The sequence below is a fragment of the Triturus cristatus genome, chromosome 6, assembly GCF_964204655.1.
Source record: "Triturus cristatus chromosome 6, aTriCri1.1, whole genome shotgun sequence".
NCBI classification, from domain to species: domain Eukaryota; kingdom Metazoa; phylum Chordata; class Amphibia; order Caudata; family Salamandridae; genus Triturus; species Triturus cristatus.
The window spans coordinates 1,004,149,998-1,004,167,050 of record NC_140589.1 but is presented as its reverse complement, the minus strand read 5'-3'; the positions used below and the strand labels follow the sequence as shown (position 1 = coordinate 1,004,167,050).

The following is a 17,053-nucleotide window of genomic DNA, read 5'->3' as shown; positions in this document are numbered from 1 at the left end:
ATAGGTTGCTAGAGGTACGATTGGCTCAGAGGGACCAGCTGGCACTGAGGTCAAACCTGCAAGCGGTATCCCAGGTGGAAGGTCTCTTGGCTCCTTGGGTCGCAAAGGCGCACAAGAGGAAGTTGCTAGGGATCCAAAGAATCGGAGCACAGCTGTGCAGAACTCTTTGGTTTGGCATGGCGTAGCTAAAGGCCCCGGGAATTTGTGTTGGCTGGAACCAGCCAGAATCAGCTCCAAAGTTGGCCCACTTTGAGGGCATGATCGAGACGGTTGGTGCTGCCCATGTGCTTGCTCAGGGATGTGCGAGAGGTGTGAAGGAGTGGAACTCTGCTGTGAATTTTTGTGTTTCTGGTGCTAGCCTCAGGAATGAGCCTGACGGACTGGCTTCTGGAGTGGCTCCCATGACTCCTGGAATAGGAGCAGGACCAGGATCAAACCATGGATGCAGAGCAAGACTTAAAGTGGTCCCAGTGCTTGATTTTCTCATGCTTGGCAACATAAAGTTTTTCCTTGCTTTCTCTGATGGCATTTGGTTCTCTTACGCACAGTCTCTGCAGTTCTTGGAGTCATGGCTCGACTCCAGATACCACAGACAAACCTGGCCAGGATCCATCAGTGACATAATTTTGCAACAGTCCCCACAGTGTTTGAAACCTTTTGTTTTTGGGGGTGAATTACCTTTCATACTGAGAAATTTTGAGAATATAGAGGTTAAATTGTTTCTGAGACATTAGAGGAAGCTCCTGATCTGCGTCTGTTGTCACAGCAAGTTAGGAACTGACATCAGCATGCAGGAGGCATCAATGTGGGGCCACGCGGCACCATCTTCTGGCACACAGAGGTACTATAAACAAAGTTTCTGTATTAAGTGTGATGCCCGGCAAATATTCAAAAGGTGAGGGCTCCCTTGCTAGAAGCCTCTGTCAGAACAAATGTTTATGGATTAGCCTTTCTAATAATTTGTCCCCTGAGTCTTTATTGTCAACCCTTAAAATTCTGGTAGCTCATCAATAAAATCTCAAAAACAATGAGTATCTCCCCAATGATCATGTTAAATGTACTATATTAGATCAATTTAGACCCCCCAACATGTCAAAAGAAAATCGCCAGCATTACAAGAGACTTGCCCAGTTGCTTATCCGTACAGTTTCCTGTTTTCCCTGATTCTCAAAGATAAATACAGTCAAAAATTATTTCCATGTATATATATATACATTTTTTTTTTTTCATTTGAGGGATTCTCAATGCTGTCAATCATGGTGAACTCCAATATGAAGGAATGAGATGGCATGCGAGTGAGTGAGGTATTGCTCTCGACTAATTTTCCCCTTACCAGCCAGTCCAGTTAAGGAAAAACATGAATGCTGTTGCACTGCCTTCATACTCCTTCGACTGCTAGGCATTTTGCAACATGCTCACAAGGCTGCAGTCACCCCAAAAGTTAGGGCATCGAACTAATAATTAACTTCACTTAACAACTCCTCATGTTCTGGAATAAAGCTTTGTGAATTGGGATGTGGAAATAGCTGTCCTTTATATTAAGGATTAGCATGTTATCTTAAATAAACAGCAGTAGATTAATATATTAGAGAGCAGTCATTTTGAAGTGCTCTCACGTGAAGTATCGATTCAGCTGTCATAGGTCTGTTATCAGCTGCAATGTCTTATCTTTCTTTGGAATGAAAAAGCAAAGGGTGTGAATGCCATTTCCTCACTGTTTTGGAGGGACAGGATTGGTAGCTCCCTTTTGGAGCAAAACCTGCACCTTTTCTTGCAGCCGCTGTTGTTGGTCTTGGCTGTTACTCGCTGTGGTATACTATATGGTAATGTGGTGTGAAATAATGGGCAGCAACTGCCACAGGTGCAAGGTTATATCCTTCCACTGAGGCAGATGCAAAATTAAGTGTCCCCCAACAGGTTTTAGAGGGTCAGGTGGAATGTGTTGAAATTTGTTGCTTTGAGGATGAATAATCCTTGTTTTGAGTACCTCTGGCCTTTGTGGAGCTATTTCCATAGAATTTACATCTGGAGAATAGTTTAGTAGTTTACATTTTGAAAAGGAATCCTGCAGCCGGGATGGCATCCTCTGAGGGTGCCTGCCATTTTCGATGTTGCCTGGGTTTGCTGACTTTGAAACTCAGATGGAAGAGGTACTCCCCAACAAAGGGCAGGAAAATGAGGTAGTGTTGTTCTGTTGGACATTTTGATGGAAACCAGACACTCCTAGCCAATCGTGTTTATGTGGAAGAACTCTAGGGTTCGTCTTTCATAAGGCTCTATGAGTGGTATCAATGGTGTATCTGATGTTAGCATTTGAAATTGTTTAGCCTCTTGGCCAATGTCAGTGAAGTACGAGTTACTTACCTTCGGTAACGATGTATCTTTTTTTCAAAGTCAAAGTCAAAAATTTGCTTTATTCGGTTAAAATTTAAAACCATCAAAGCACAATACAATAATTCATGGTACGGGTAGATACAAAAAATTCACAAAAAACATAATACAATACATTGGCACTTAAACACGATAAAAGTATGTCAATTTAAATAATTCTAATCAATTACAAATCCATAAAACCATTTCTGCTTCAACATTCCATGTCCCACTGTTAAAAAACCATATTCCTAGGACCTGGGGAATTACTAATGATATTAAACCCTATTTCTGCGCCTAATAGCCCCTGTAATGAAGCTAGCCACCCCAAAGCATACCAGCGGCGTCTCAAGCATTTGCAGATAGACCAGTGCAGGCCTCACTTGCACAAAGTTATGATTCTTAAGGATAGGCACAATATATTTTTTTCGAAGTAAAGAGTAAAATTTAGAAAAGAAAACCATGTGCAACATATCTTGTTCAGAAGTATTGTCACAGGGGCATGGGCCCAGGGTTCCCTCTTTGAAAAAACCCTTAGGGTAAGCCAGAAGCCAGGGCAGCATGCCATGTTTAAACCTTATTAACAAAAACAGATGGAATGGTTTGTTTATAAAGGTCAGGTAAGACTGAATCCCACTACCTGTACTTAGCATGAGAAACCTCCTACCTGCCGGCTTACCCAATTCTTCTTCTTCCCTCAGTGACATGGCTTTACTCAAAAATTGGCTCTTAAAGGCCTTTATTTTTATTTTACTCAATGCACATGGGCTATCAATCAGTTCAGGACAGCCGAGTGACGATGTATCTGGTAGAGACGTTGTCTAGCCGCAGATTCCTTAACTTAGAATATCCCCAGGCGTCACACTGGATCCGGAATTTTTCCGCAGCAGCACCTCTGCGTGCCGTGTGACGACGCCACACGACCCGCCCTGACTTCATCCATGTACGTGACGTCAGCGAGGTCATATAAGTCCCTCCCAGCGTGCTGACATCAGTTTTCTTTGGAGAAACTGTTCCGCAACACAACGCGGAGCCACCAACAAAAAAACTGTGAAAGTATGGGAATGGTGTGCGAGGGATGAAAATCCATGAATAAATAAGGAGGATGGTGCAAGACACCATTGTAAAAGACAGAATTAGACACTGCCTACACATGAGTGAAAAAAGCTGTGAGAAAGAACCTCGCAAGCTAAGCGAAGACCCTTCCCAAGTGCAACAAGGAAAGAATATCTCAACAGACAGAAACAGACTTTTATTACCAAGAAGAACAACAGACAGAAATAGACTGTTAGTATCATGTAGAACTGTGTCATCTAGCAAAAAAGCAGCACAGAGAGAACAACAGTCCACCACAGGAAGGTATGAAACAACTGGCACTACCCCTATAGTAATGGAGGCCTGAAACAGAGGTCAACAGATCCCCAAAGAAGACGACTGTAGAGGAGACCAGAACCCTGAGCCAATAGAGAAGGCGGGAGGGAGGGAAGGCAGCAGGAGAAGATAAGAAAATGAAGATGAATCTCCTGGTGAAGGTTAATCAAAATGCATCATATTACAGGTAAGAAACCCTTGAGAGGGAGTCAGCTGTAATATGGTAACAGAAACTCCTGAGAGGGAGTCAGCTATATTATGGCAAATCTCAAAGGGACGCAACAATGTGAGCGCTCATGAGAGAAAAACCAATGCCAACTGTAAAAGGGGGCCAGCGAAGAATCCCACTTGGCAAGGTCCTCGCAGAATCGGGGAGGCTGGGTGGGCATTAAGGAATCTGCGGCTAGACATCGTCTCTACCAGATACATCGTTACCGAAGGTAAGTAACTCGTACATCTGATAGAGACATCTAGCCGCAGATTCCTTAACTTAGAATAGATACCACAGCCATACCCCAAAGGGGAGGTGGGTCTGCGACAGAACAACAAAAAGCGCAAGCATTTGGGCCGGCAACAGAGTGACGGACAATGGGAAAGGCTCTGGCGGAACAGCCAGACAGTAACCCAAATAGCTTGGAAGAGCAAAAGATAACGGGATGCAAGACATCCCAAAAATGCAATAATGGTGCTACACCATATCTGTATAAGTATGAGAGGTAGAAATGGCACCAGCCATGTACCAGAACAAAAGAGAGAGGAAGGAGGACCACTCTCAGCGTAAAGGCGCACTATGTGAACACCGAAAAAAGGTTGAGAAGAAACATGAAGAGATGCAACCAGAGCCTGCCAGGCTAGCCCACGGAAGGAAGGCTGGAGAGGCTACAGCCAAGAACCAAAGGTCAAGAGATAGAAATTAGCAATGTGTTGAGAAATGCAGGCGGAGACAAGAAACAAGCCAAGTGCACACTCAGTCCCAAAAGGGGAACAGGGGCGAACAGTAACAACCTTAAACATGCTGATGCAGGCCACCACAGAAACATGCGCAGAGCAAACAGCTACAGAGACCATAAGGTGGCGTAGCTAAAATAAGCATAAGGCTGCCCGACCAGGCAGCGGTAGGACCAAGGTGAGAACTAACACATGAAATACAGATATGCAGGGTAGAGATCTAGGACGACTGACATTAGAAGAGCCGTCCCGCATGCTCAGCTGATACAATATAGCATAGCCGAAGGAAGGTGCAGCAGAAGCACCAAAGTACTAAGCCGTAGAAATGGAGGAATAATCGCAGAATTTTAGACCACACCCTCCGACTGGAAGGAAAGCCACCCTTGTCCAAAAGAGAGAATCGTTCAGAAACTGAACACGAATAAGGAAGCAGTGTAAAACTGGAGAACCACCCAAGTAAGCGGAACGCAAAAAGGGGGCTTATTGGTAATGCCACATGCATCACTGGAAAGATCCCTGAAACATGGAGACTTCGGACCAGACCTTGCAGCCTCGAAGAGAGGCGAAGAGCTAGAAAGAAGAGTACCCATGGAACTTGTATACATACCTAACTACAGATATATATAGCAAAAACTGGTAAATTAGCCACGACTATGCAACATGGTTGTAGAGGAACACACCTGGTGCCGTAATGGCAGATGGAAGCTGCTTGTAAAGCGTGATGAACACCCCAAAAAACCTCCAAAGGAGGAGAATGAAGCTAATAAGCAAGATGACCAATGACGTATAGAAGAGGACGCCAAGGCACAACATGGAGCACCGTACAACGGCAGATAAGAGCACCAGAGGACGCCTAGAGGCCAAAGGAACTCTTAGGCTCAGGCGACATAAACAGAGCTATATAATAGCAAACAAGTACCCCACACGGAGTATGCACACCCCAACAAGGGGGAACACGTGTATTAGGACAAGCCACAGTCAGAGGAACAATCTGTAGAACACTGCCACAGTAGGCTATCTGCTAGCCCAAAACGTATAATGCATCTAAAGGATGGGAGATGAAAGGGTAAGCACCACTGACCATGCGAAAGGAAGACCTGAGGCTTACTATCAGCCTAAAACCTATAACGCATCAAAAACGATGCCAAACGAAAAGGTACCACCCCAGAACAAACGCCTGAGGAACACAAGCCTAAGAGGGGTGGGCGAAAGCCCGCAAGGAGGCGCAGAACAGCCGAGTCGGCATGTGCATCAAACAATAAAACCCCATCAAAGGGTAAATCAACAAGACTCTCCCGGATATTTTCTGGGAAGACGCTATCCCGTAACAAAGCATGACGCCACAAGGCGACTGAACCAGCCATAGCCCGGCCCAAGCAATCAGCAGTATCCAAGGCGGAGCGGATTGCAAACTCAGCAAGGTCACGGCCATCCCGGAGAAGATGAAGTAGGTCAACACGCGCGCCTTCAGCGCAGGTGGAGAACAAAGACTCTGCAGAGTCCCACAGGGCAGAGGTAGCCCGAGCCAGGATACATACTGTATTTAGTGACCGTAGTGCAGCACTAGTGGAGGCAAAGATGTTCTGACCCCATGACTCAAGCCATCTGGACTCCCAGGAGGGAGGAAGCAATAGCCGGGCAAGGAAGGGAAGGCAGTTTGCAAAACAAACCCTTGCACATCGGGATGCGCCAATAAGCAGACCGGATCATGTGGAGCAGGCCGGTGGCGGTGCAAGACCGAACGAGCCACCGGGTCACTGGAAGCTGGCCGAACCCAGGTACCCAAAAGGGTATCATAAAGAGAAGCTTCAAAGGGAAGAAGCAGCTCCACATTTCCTGACCCACGGTGAAGGACATCAAGTAAAGGGAAAACAGACAAGGGTGCCCGAAGGGGGTTGCATGTTTAAAATCCGAGTGGCCAAAGAGACCACTCTGAGAAAAGCCGCACCAGCCTCGGTAGCCCTCCGAAGAGGGGATAGTAGCTTATCAGTAGGCGGGGGCTGTAAGCTAACCCTCCCAAGACAGTGAGGGTGCGACCAATGCCCAACTGAGGGGAGCCCATTTGACGAATGGGGGTCCTGATAAGGCTTTTGAGGAGGCGAGGAGCCTGCCAGGTGCGGGTGCTCTTGAGGAGGTGGGGAACCTGCCGGATCCACATACTCTAAGGGAGGCACAGGTAAGAAAACATCCGGCGTTGCCAGGCATGAGGGTGACATCAAACTCTCTCCGGATGCCTCCGGAGAAGAGTTAACAACCCAGCGACGATGCGGCGCCGAAACCACTTTAGTAGGTGCCGATCGAGCTTTGTCTGGCGCTGACTCGACTCCATCCGGCGTCGAGTCAGCTCCGTCCGGCGCCGAATTCACGATAAGCTCCCCTTCCAAAGAAGGAGAAGGTGCCGGAGCCAGGGATGCAAGCCTCTGGCGCCGCACCGGCGCTGACTCAGCCTCAACCCGAACTGGCTCCGACTCCGAAGGAAGAAGCAGAGAAAGAACTGGGGAGGCGACAAGCCCACCTTCCAAAGAAGAAGGCGCCGGAGCCGGGGAGGCCAGACTCCGGCGCTGCACGGGCGCCGCCGCATTCTCAACCGCAACAGGCTCTGACTCCGGAGAAAGAAGGGGACGCAGAGTCTACGGCTCCGGAAAGGCACCGACCCCAGTTACGGACAGGCGGCGTGCACAAAGCGAGGCTTTGAGCACCAGCAACCAACTGCGACACCACAGGGAGCCCCACTGGAATATGCGACGCGGCAGGGGTGCAATGGGTCGTAGAAGGGGATCCAGCCGGGCTGCACCCTGACAACGCAATATGGATCGTAGAGGGGGACCCAGCCGGGCCGCGCCCTGACGATACCACATCTACGACATCCCTGGAGGGCAAAGGCTCATTTTACGCCGGGGGCGAACCCACTGGCGAGTCCGTCGTGGACCCCGCAGGTAGCAGAGGCCCCGAGGATGCCCCAGGGATGGGAGACGATCCAAGGGAGGCCTGCAAAGCCGCGGCATAAGTCTTCATTTGGGCCCGAGTCGCTCCCGCACACGGATAGGGCGGATAGAGGGGGGACAACTGTCGGGGGCACACGTCCGGAATGTTCCGGGAATCAGTGCCCCTGACAACAGATGAAAGTGAGGTCGAGGACCTCGGCGACATGCGCCGCAACTTAACAAGAAGTGGCGAACGACGGCCCCCGGGCCCCAGAGGGAAATCGACGGCAGAACTGCATTGAAGAGGCTGAGGGATGAGAGGACGCCGACCGGGACAGCCGTCCCGAAAGAAGCCTCACCTGGCGCTCCCGCCGGGACTTCAGCTTGAGGTGTTGGCAGGCTTCGCAGTCTGTGGAGTCATGGTACTCACCCAGACACCACATACAAATAAGATGCGGGTCCGTCGCGGACATTTGCGGCGAACAGGAAGTACAGGATTTAAAGCTCAAGGGCATCGCACACTGTTCCAGACGTGAAGCATCGAAAAAGGGCCTGAGAAGAGGCCAGAGGAACCGCTCACTCCGGATCTGCATTGTACGCGGAAAAGAAGGAAACTGATGTCAGCTCGCCAGGAGGGACTTATATGACCTCTGTGACGTCATGTACGTGGACGAAGTCAGGGTGAGGTCATGTGGTGTCGTCCCCCGGCGCGCAGAGGTGCTGCTGCTGAAAGTTTTCCGGATCCAGTCTGACGCCTGGGGATATTCTAAGTTAAGGAATCTGCGGCTAGATGTCTCTATTAGATTCTCTTTTCATGTGCATCTGGATGGACAAATATTGTACAGACTACTTGGTTTCTGGGAGGAATTCTGGGAGGGTCTAAATAAGAAAGGAATATGCTACTTATCAGTATGCATCTGTTCTTGGCATGCAGAGCTGCAGAGCCACACACTAGGATAGTAGATCACCATCTGGTGTTGGGTTAGGATGCTTGCAGGTTGTTGTTGTCTTCGGAGGAAGTCTTTGTGGTCACAAGATTGGTGACTCCTCCCTTGGATGACAGTGCGCATGGGCATCAACTCCATCGTTAGATTGTTTTTTGCCATGATGGGAAATGATGGAGTTTGTAGAAAAGAGAGAGATGTCCAAGTGCGATGTCTAAGTAAGACAATGCTGGAACAGATACACGTCCCGGGGAGGTGGGTGGGCGTGTGTGGCTCTGAAGCTCTACATGCAAGAACAGATGCATACTGGTAAGTAGCATATTCTGTTCGAGGCATATGAGCTGCAGATTACACACTAGGATAGACTATATAGCAGTATCTCCCCTAGCGGTGGTCACCTGTATCGGTTGCAGCAGTTTTAAATAAAGTTTTAAGGACAGCCTGTCCCACAGAAGCTTGTTGCTTTGCTTGCGCGTCAACACAATAGTGTTTAGTGAAGGTGTGTGTTGTAGACCATGTGGCTGTCTTACAAATATCTTCTAAGGGAATGTTTCCTAAGAATGCCATGGAAGCCCCTATTTTGCGTGTGGAATGCGCTCTAGGGGGAACCGTTAGTGTGCGTTTAGCTTTGTGGTAGCATATTTGGATACATTTAACTATCCACCTATCTATCCCAGATTTGGAAATGGGGTTGCCTTTATGTGGTGGAGAGAAAGCTACAAACAATTGTTTTGTTTTGCGGAATGATTTGGTTCTGTCAATGTAGTAAAGCAGGGCTCTTTTAACGTCTAAGGTATGAAGAGCTCTTTCAGCTACCGAGTCTGGATTTGGGAAGAACACTGGTAACGCTACTGATTGGTTAAGATGGAACGGAGATATGACTTTTGGAAGGAATTTCGGATTTGTCCTAAGAACCACTTTGTTACGGTGTAATTGTAAGAATGGTTCTTGTATGGTTAAAGCCTGGATTTCACTAACCCTTCTGAGGGATGTGATAGTGATAAGGAAAGCCACTTTCCATGTGAGTAACTGCAGTTCGCATTTATGCAGAGGTTCAAATGTGGGTCCCATGAGCCTGGTAAGAACAATGTTTAGATTCCACACTGGAGAGGGTGGTAATCTGTGAGCAATCATCCTTTTAAGTCCTTCCATGAAGGCTTTGATCACAGGTACTCTAAAGAGTGACAAGTGTTGTCGATTTTGTAAGTAGGCTGCTAATGCTGCTAGGTGGAGACGTATGGATGAGTATGCCAAATTACCGTCTTTGCAAGTGTAGTAAGTAGCAAATGATGTCCTGGATGGATGCATCCAGTGGGTTTATATGATTGTTAGTGCAGTAAATGGCAAATCTTTTCCATTTTGCAGCATAGCAAGCTCTAGTGGTAGGTCTTCTGGCCTCTTTTATAATGTTCATGCAGTCTGGTGGCAGGTTGAGGTAACCGAACTCTAGGACTTCAGCAGCCAGATCGCCAGATTCAGCTGACCTGGATCTGGGTGTCTGATTTCTCCATGGTTCTGGGTTAATAAGGACGGGGAGAGATGTAGTTTTTGGTGTGGAACTAGCGAGAGTTCCCGTAGTGTTGGGAACCACGGCTGGCGTGCCCATGTGGGAGCTACTAGGATCAGTTTGAGATACTGTTGCCTGAGCTTGCGTACCACTAATGGAATGAGTGGGAGAGGCAGAAAAGCGAACGCAAATCTGCCTGACCAGTTCATCCATATTGCATTGCTCTTTGACTCCGGGTGGGGAAACCTGGCTGCGAAGGTTGGGCATTTTGCGTTTTTGTGTGTGGCGAACAGATCTATGCCTGGTTGGCCCCATTGTTAGAAAAAGGGCAGTAGGACTTGGGGATGTAGTTCCCATTCGTGGATCTGTTGTGTTTGTCGACTTAATAGATCGGCATTTTGATTGTGAACCCCTGGAAGGTGTTCCGCAAGTAGGTATATGTTCTGAGGAATGGCCCATCTCCAAATGTTCTGTGCGATCTGTGACAGCTGGATAGAATGTGTGCCTCCTTGTTTTTGTATGTAATACATGGCTGTCATGTTGTCAGTCCGGATGAGGACAGTTCTGTTCTGGAGATGTAGTTGGAATGATTTTAGTGCTAGGAACACTGCTAGCAGTTCCAGGTAATTGATGTGGAGCACTTTCTGTTGAGTGGTCCATTTGCCCTGAGTGGTGTGTCCGAGGAGATGGGCTCCCCATCCTGTGAGTGATGCGTCCGTTGTCAGAACTATCTGTGGAAGAGGCTCTAGGAACGGCCGCCCTTTGGACAGGTTAGTTATGTTGCAGAGAGCGATGTGTGCGGCTGCCCATCAACACCAGATCTGTGAGTTTTCTGTAAGCCTGGTTCCACTGACGTGCTAGACATTCTTGCAAGGGACACATTTGAAGTCTTGCATAAGGCACAATGAAGATGCATGACGCCATCATGCCTATGAGTTGCATGAACACTCTTGCTGGAAGAGAGTGTTGGATTTGAAATTTGGTGATGAGAGCTTGTATATTGGCTATCCTGGCTGGGCTGGGATATGCCAGGACTGTGGAGGTGTTTATGGTGGCTCCTAGATACTGATGTACATGAGAGGGTTGGAGGTGAGATTTGGGATAGTTGATTGTGAATCCCAAGTTGTGTAAGATTTGGATGGTTTGGTGAGTGTGTAGAACACATTTGTTGAATGACTTGGCTTTTATTAGCCAGTCGTCTAGATACAGGAAGAAATGCATTTGTTGTCTTCTGAGATGTGCTGCTACTACTGCCAGACATTTCGTGAATACTCTGGGCGCGGTTGTTACTCCGAATGGAAGGACTGTAAACTGGTAGTGTTGTCCGTCCACCACAAACCTTAGATACTTCATGTGGGCAGGATGTATGGGAATGTGGAAGTAGGCTTCCTTGAGATCTAGTGTGGCAAGGAAATCGCCTTGTTGCAGTAGTGGGAGCACTTGTTGAAGAGTGATCATATGGAAATGATCTGAGTTAACATACAGATTTAGGGGTCTGAGGTTGAGTATTGGTGTTAGAGTCCCGTCCTTCTTGGCGATTAGGAAGTAGAGTGAATATACCCCTGTACCCTGATGTTCTAAGGGAGCTGGTTCTATTGCGTGTTTTTGAAGCAATGACAGAACCTCTTGTTTGAGGAGCGTAAGATGGTCTGGTGACATGGAACGCTGTTTGGGTGGTATATGTGGGGGGGGGGGGGGTAGTTGTGAGTTCCAGGCAGTAACCATACTGGATAATTTGTCTTACCCACTTGTCAGTTGTGATGGAGTTCCAGACAGGTAGGAACTGTTTTAGTCTTCCCCGACTGGAGTCGAATGGTCTGGGGGGAGTGGAGGAAAGTCACTGTTTTGTGGCAGGGGAGGTACGAGTGTTGTTATTACCTCGACCTCGCCCCTTGTTGTTGTTTCCTCAGTATCCGCCTCTAAAATATCCTCTACTGGGGGATGTTTGTGTAGCGGCTTTGAATGTAGAGGAGGTGTCTGCTCCCATATTTTTGGAGGCTCCTCTGTAGAAGGAGCGCCGAAAGGAGCCACGTGGCTGTGGAGACTGTAATGCTCCCCTGGACTTAGCAGTCTCGGTGTCCTTCTTCATTTTTTCAAGTGCAGTGTCTACTGCTGGCCCAAATAGCTGTTCCTGGTTGAATGGCTGACTAAGTATGGTAGTTTGTACCTCTGGCTTAAAGCCGTCTAAGGAGCACACTGGTGTTAATTGCTCTAGAGGCGGTGTCTGCGGCGTCAAGCACACACTTAATTGACACATTTGAAATAAGTTTTCCTTCCTGGATAAGGTCATTTGCCTGGGTTTTATATTGCTCTGGCAGATGTTGTAATAGATTCTCTAACTGGTCGTAGTGGGCCCTGTCATAGCGTGCTAGTAGGGCTTGGGTGTTGGCAATACGCCAATGATTAGCGGCTTGTGCTGCCACTCTTTTGCCAGAGGCTTCTAACAGTTTGGATTCTTTGTCGGGGGTGTTGTATCTCCTGTGGTTTGGGAGTTGGCGCGTTTCCTAGCATTGGAAACGACCAAAGAATACAAAGGGAGCTGCCCTTTCATGTAATTAGGATCTTCAGGGGCAGGCCTATATTTCTTTTCTATCCTCGGGTTAAGGCCCAATCATCAAGTGGTGAGGTATCTGGATATGTGAACGGATCATTAGGGTCACCCCCACCCCCTAGGTCATCATCATCATCCTGTGGAGGTGGTGTATGTGATGGAGAGGGTATAGGTAAGGGTGGTGTAGGCAGAGGGAGTGGGTTAGAAGGCAGTATAGGAGAGAAAAGGGCTATAGGCGATGTTGAAGAGTCCTTCCTGTTTATAGGAACTGGGGCAGGTGGTGTGTCCAGTTTCCGTTTTTTACATGGCACCGCGGTGACATGTCCAGTCTTTGGGTTAATACAAATCTTTTTCTGCCTTGGGTCGATGGGATCTGGATGAAAAAGTTCTTGTTCCTCGGGAACAGTCTTTGGTGCCTATTTTTTCGGTTCCGAACGAGGTTTTGGTTGATCGGTGGACTTTTTGGCTTTAGGAGGTGTATGAGAGTCCTTAGCCGTTGGTTTCCGTGCCGATGATGGTTTCGGAGCGGTAGTTGTATCTTTGGGCTTGGGAACCTTCGGTGCCGGTTTATCTATTGGCCTTGGTGTTTTCGTGGCCGAAGGCGTCGGAGCCGATTTCGGTGCCGAGTGGTCTTTTGTTTTCGGTGCTGAAGGTGCCGGTTGAACAATGACATGCGGTTTGCTCGGTCCCGAGGTACCGGAAGGCTTATGTTTCTTCGGAGCCGAGCCCGGAGGCGGGGCTTCTGAAGGATGTTTTCGGTCTCGACTGGGGCCAGCAGGCGAAGTCTTGACCAATGCCTTTGGTTTTGGAGGGTTGGGGCAGGGGCAGTAGTACTCACACGCTGCCCAGGAGTGATGGGGTTGTCTGAGTCATCTGCTTCGGAGATGATTTGTACATCCTCGGAATCTTCTTCTGGGACATTGGGGCCTTCATCAAAGATGTCCTCTGGTTCCGGAGCTGTTCTCTGTGCCATGATGTGTCTTCAAGCCCTTCGATCTCGAATGGTCTTTTTGGATCGAGGCTGGACAGCTGGACTCATCGTGTTCAGGTGATAGGCACAGGTTGCAGACTTTGTGGTGGTCACTCTGTGGAAATTTTGCTCCACACTGGGGGCATTTTTTGAAAGGGGTCCTTTCCATGAGCCGTAGGCCTCACGACGTGTATAGGCCCAGCGGCCCGCGTCGACGTCCGGAATCGAGCCGATGAAATCGATGTCAAGAATGAAGGTGCTTCGATGTTTTGTGGAAGTTTTGCGCTTTGAAAAGCTTGGAATTGAGATTTCCAACTGGAGCGGAAAAGTTGCATCCTAACCCAATGGCGGAAAAAACCATCTAACGATGGAGTTGATGCCCATGCGCACTGTCGTCCAAGGGAGGAGTCACCTATCTCGTGACCACAAAGACTTATTCCGAAGACCACAACAACCTGCAAGCATCCGAGCCCAACAACAGATGGCGATCTACTATCCAAGTGTGTGATCTGCAGCTCATATGCCTCAAACATCCTCTTTCTCCAAGTGGAGAGTAACCTTTTAAGGGTTTCCCACTAACTGGATGAAAACATGATATGCAGTTGTGTCACCTACTGGGAATATTTTGCCGGGTATGGATCCAAAGATGTGTCCTCTGGAGAGTTCATGTTAAATTGGAGCCTAAGGTCATCTACATCATCGGTAATCATAAGTTCTTCATATGGGTTTGCCATATATGCAGTAGAGTCCTGGCCTGAGTCTGTAAGAAGAGGAATGTGAAGGTGCGGGCTTCAGTGCTTGTGGTGGTGTGATTTCCCTTGGCTTTTTCTTTCACATGGTCAAGCCCTGAGGTTCCTCTGAAACTGCCTCTTTGAAGGTAAGATGGCAATTTTTGATGTGGTGTTTTCAAGATGGTGGTGGCGGCACTAGTATGAGGCTGCAGACAGAAACAATATAGGCCTTCTTTTGCTGTACAGCTAGCGGACCACCTTGTTCTCCGACAGAAAGGGAATTACTCTGTGTCTGGCTTGGTTCCACCTTAGAGGCATATTAGGAGTTGCTTGTTCTGGGACAGGCTGCCAAGGCTCTCGGGTTGCAGCTGTGTATATCAGTATCACAACATATGCTCTGGAGGTCAAGAAATCTCCAGCGCTAAATATGCATTTGAAGGCTGGGTGACTTCTGGGACAGTGGGCAGTGTCGACTCTGGAGGCTACTTTGGAGGAGGCTCGGGGAATATGGCATGACTCGCTCAAGGCTGTTCACTGCCCTGGTGACAAGGCTCACTCAATGTCAAGGGCAGAGGGAAGATCCTCGGTGTGTGGTGTTGCAAAACACTAGGTATGGTCTTTGTCTTAGGTGTTGATTTTGACACGGGCCATGGAGATGAATGTTCTCTAAAGTTGTTTTTTTCAAGAACAAATACTGTTGACTTCACTGTCCATGGTACTTCAGACTGCTGGATGCCCAATCCCTTCTGCTGCCAGACCATGGGGCATATGTATCAAGCCCTTTTCCTGTTCGCAAATGGGCCGATTCTCAGAATCGGCCCGTTTGCGAACAGAAAAAGTCCTTTTGGGATGTATCATCCCAAAAGAGCATTGCAAATTAGAGAATCGCAAAATTTGTGATTCTCTATTTTGCGATTGCCTTTAAGGAATCGCAAATTGCGATTCCTTAAATGCAATGTATGAAGCACAGAAAAAGTGCAATTTGGCCGTAAGGAATCGCGAATTACCACCAACTTCAAGTTGGTGGTAATTTGCGATTTCTTTGAAAAATTCACTTTTTGGCATTTTTCAAAGTGCCATGTGACGCACAGACATGCCCTTAGGGCATGTATGTGTGCCACATGTACATACATACATATATCAGGGGTGCAACAGGGTGTCCTTTTGACACCCTGGCACCCTTGAAATTGCATTCTCATTTTGCGATTCTCAAATTGCGAATCGCAAATTGAGAATGTCTTCCCATTCATTCCTGTGGGCCTCCTAGCCCATAGGAATGAATGGGAAGGTATTCCTTAATCGCGATTAGCAATTTGATAATCGCAATTAAGGAATGCCAAGGAATCGCAAAACATTTGCGAATTATTTGTTACATATCATTTGCGATTCTCAAATAGCGATTCCCTAAAAATCGCTATTTGAGAATCGCAAATACGGTATTTGATACATATGCCCCTAAGTCCCTTCAAGGTCTTCAAGGTCTTGTCTTAAAGGTAGTTCAATAGAGTCTTGATGCTGCACTTTATAATGCACCCATTGTCTTTTTCTCCAGTACCGGACAGACTTTTTACACCGAAAATCCAAACAATTAGACCTGCCATGGTCTCTCAGGAGGCCAAGGTTACAGACTCGATGTTGGTCTGTTCAGGGGAACTTGCAGTTATCATTAGGGCAAAATTTAAATGGTGTACATGCCATACACTACACTCCCAGAAATCCTGGTGCATTGTGAGTTTCGGGGGCGGTATTATGAGTAATCTTGAATCTGAAACCTCTTTGTTGAAAAACAACTTCCAACATCCTCACCCAACACTAGATATCAGGAGTGTGCACAGAATGTGACCTACCGTAGCAAATGCTGTAGACGGCCAGTCACTGAAGCATGATACTACTCAAGCAAAGCACATTTTATAATAAAATGTATATAAAGTTATATGTTACACTGTTTAAAAGCATGACTGAGAACATTGTTAAGTGATCTGCAAATTGCTGCAGCTGACGATTGTAGCAGCATAAATTTTGATCCATCTGATTGTTTGATTGGGCCACAGAATTCCTCATTTGTTTTTTGAGGATACATTTTGCCCAGTGTTTTGCATTTCCATTATTGATTCTGTATTTTTGCAATATGTTTCCGCGACTGATTTATATCAGCCTGGCTTTGAATTTGTATTAAATCCATACTAAATTCCATCTTCCAACTCAGAGTTTTACTGTGTGGCCAAATGGGTTACACTGTAGATTTAAATTGTAGTCGATCCTGACTCCTTTCATTCCTCAGGCACTTAGAAATGTCCATTGCAGGGAGCGAGAATAAAGGGGCCCAAGTACTATGCATTAACACAATGAAAGAGCTCATTAAATCTTTACCACCCAATTTGCTGATTGACCTGCAACCTCCCTCTACTGCATGAAATGTGCTTGCCTTAATTATTCCCAACTAAAGCGAGAGGTCAAACACACAGCCTGAGCCTCTTGCTTTTACCACTATTGTGAGGTTAGTTTTTCATTCTGAACAGTTAGTTACAAACTACTAACATTCTTTGCTTAACAGACTGTATTAGTATCTGTAGAAAGAGCATTTTGGAAAGCCATGTACACAGAATACAAATTAATGTCACTGTGGCCCTCGGGCATCCAAAATAACATTTCCTGTGCTGCAGGACAAACCTTACAAAAATGTTTTTCACTGAATCTTGAAAAGCAAATTCAGTAAACTTGAAATTGGATTATGTTC

General features: G+C 47.2%; 1 protein-coding gene across 1 annotated transcript in view; it reads right to left on the bottom strand.

The window, feature by feature from the left end:
- SYNE1 (spectrin repeat containing nuclear envelope protein 1) overlaps positions 1–17,053 on the bottom strand; it is a 1,959,630-nt gene that overhangs the window by 1,183,397 nt on the left and 759,180 nt on the right. The gene's annotated exons all lie outside the window — the stretch shown is intronic.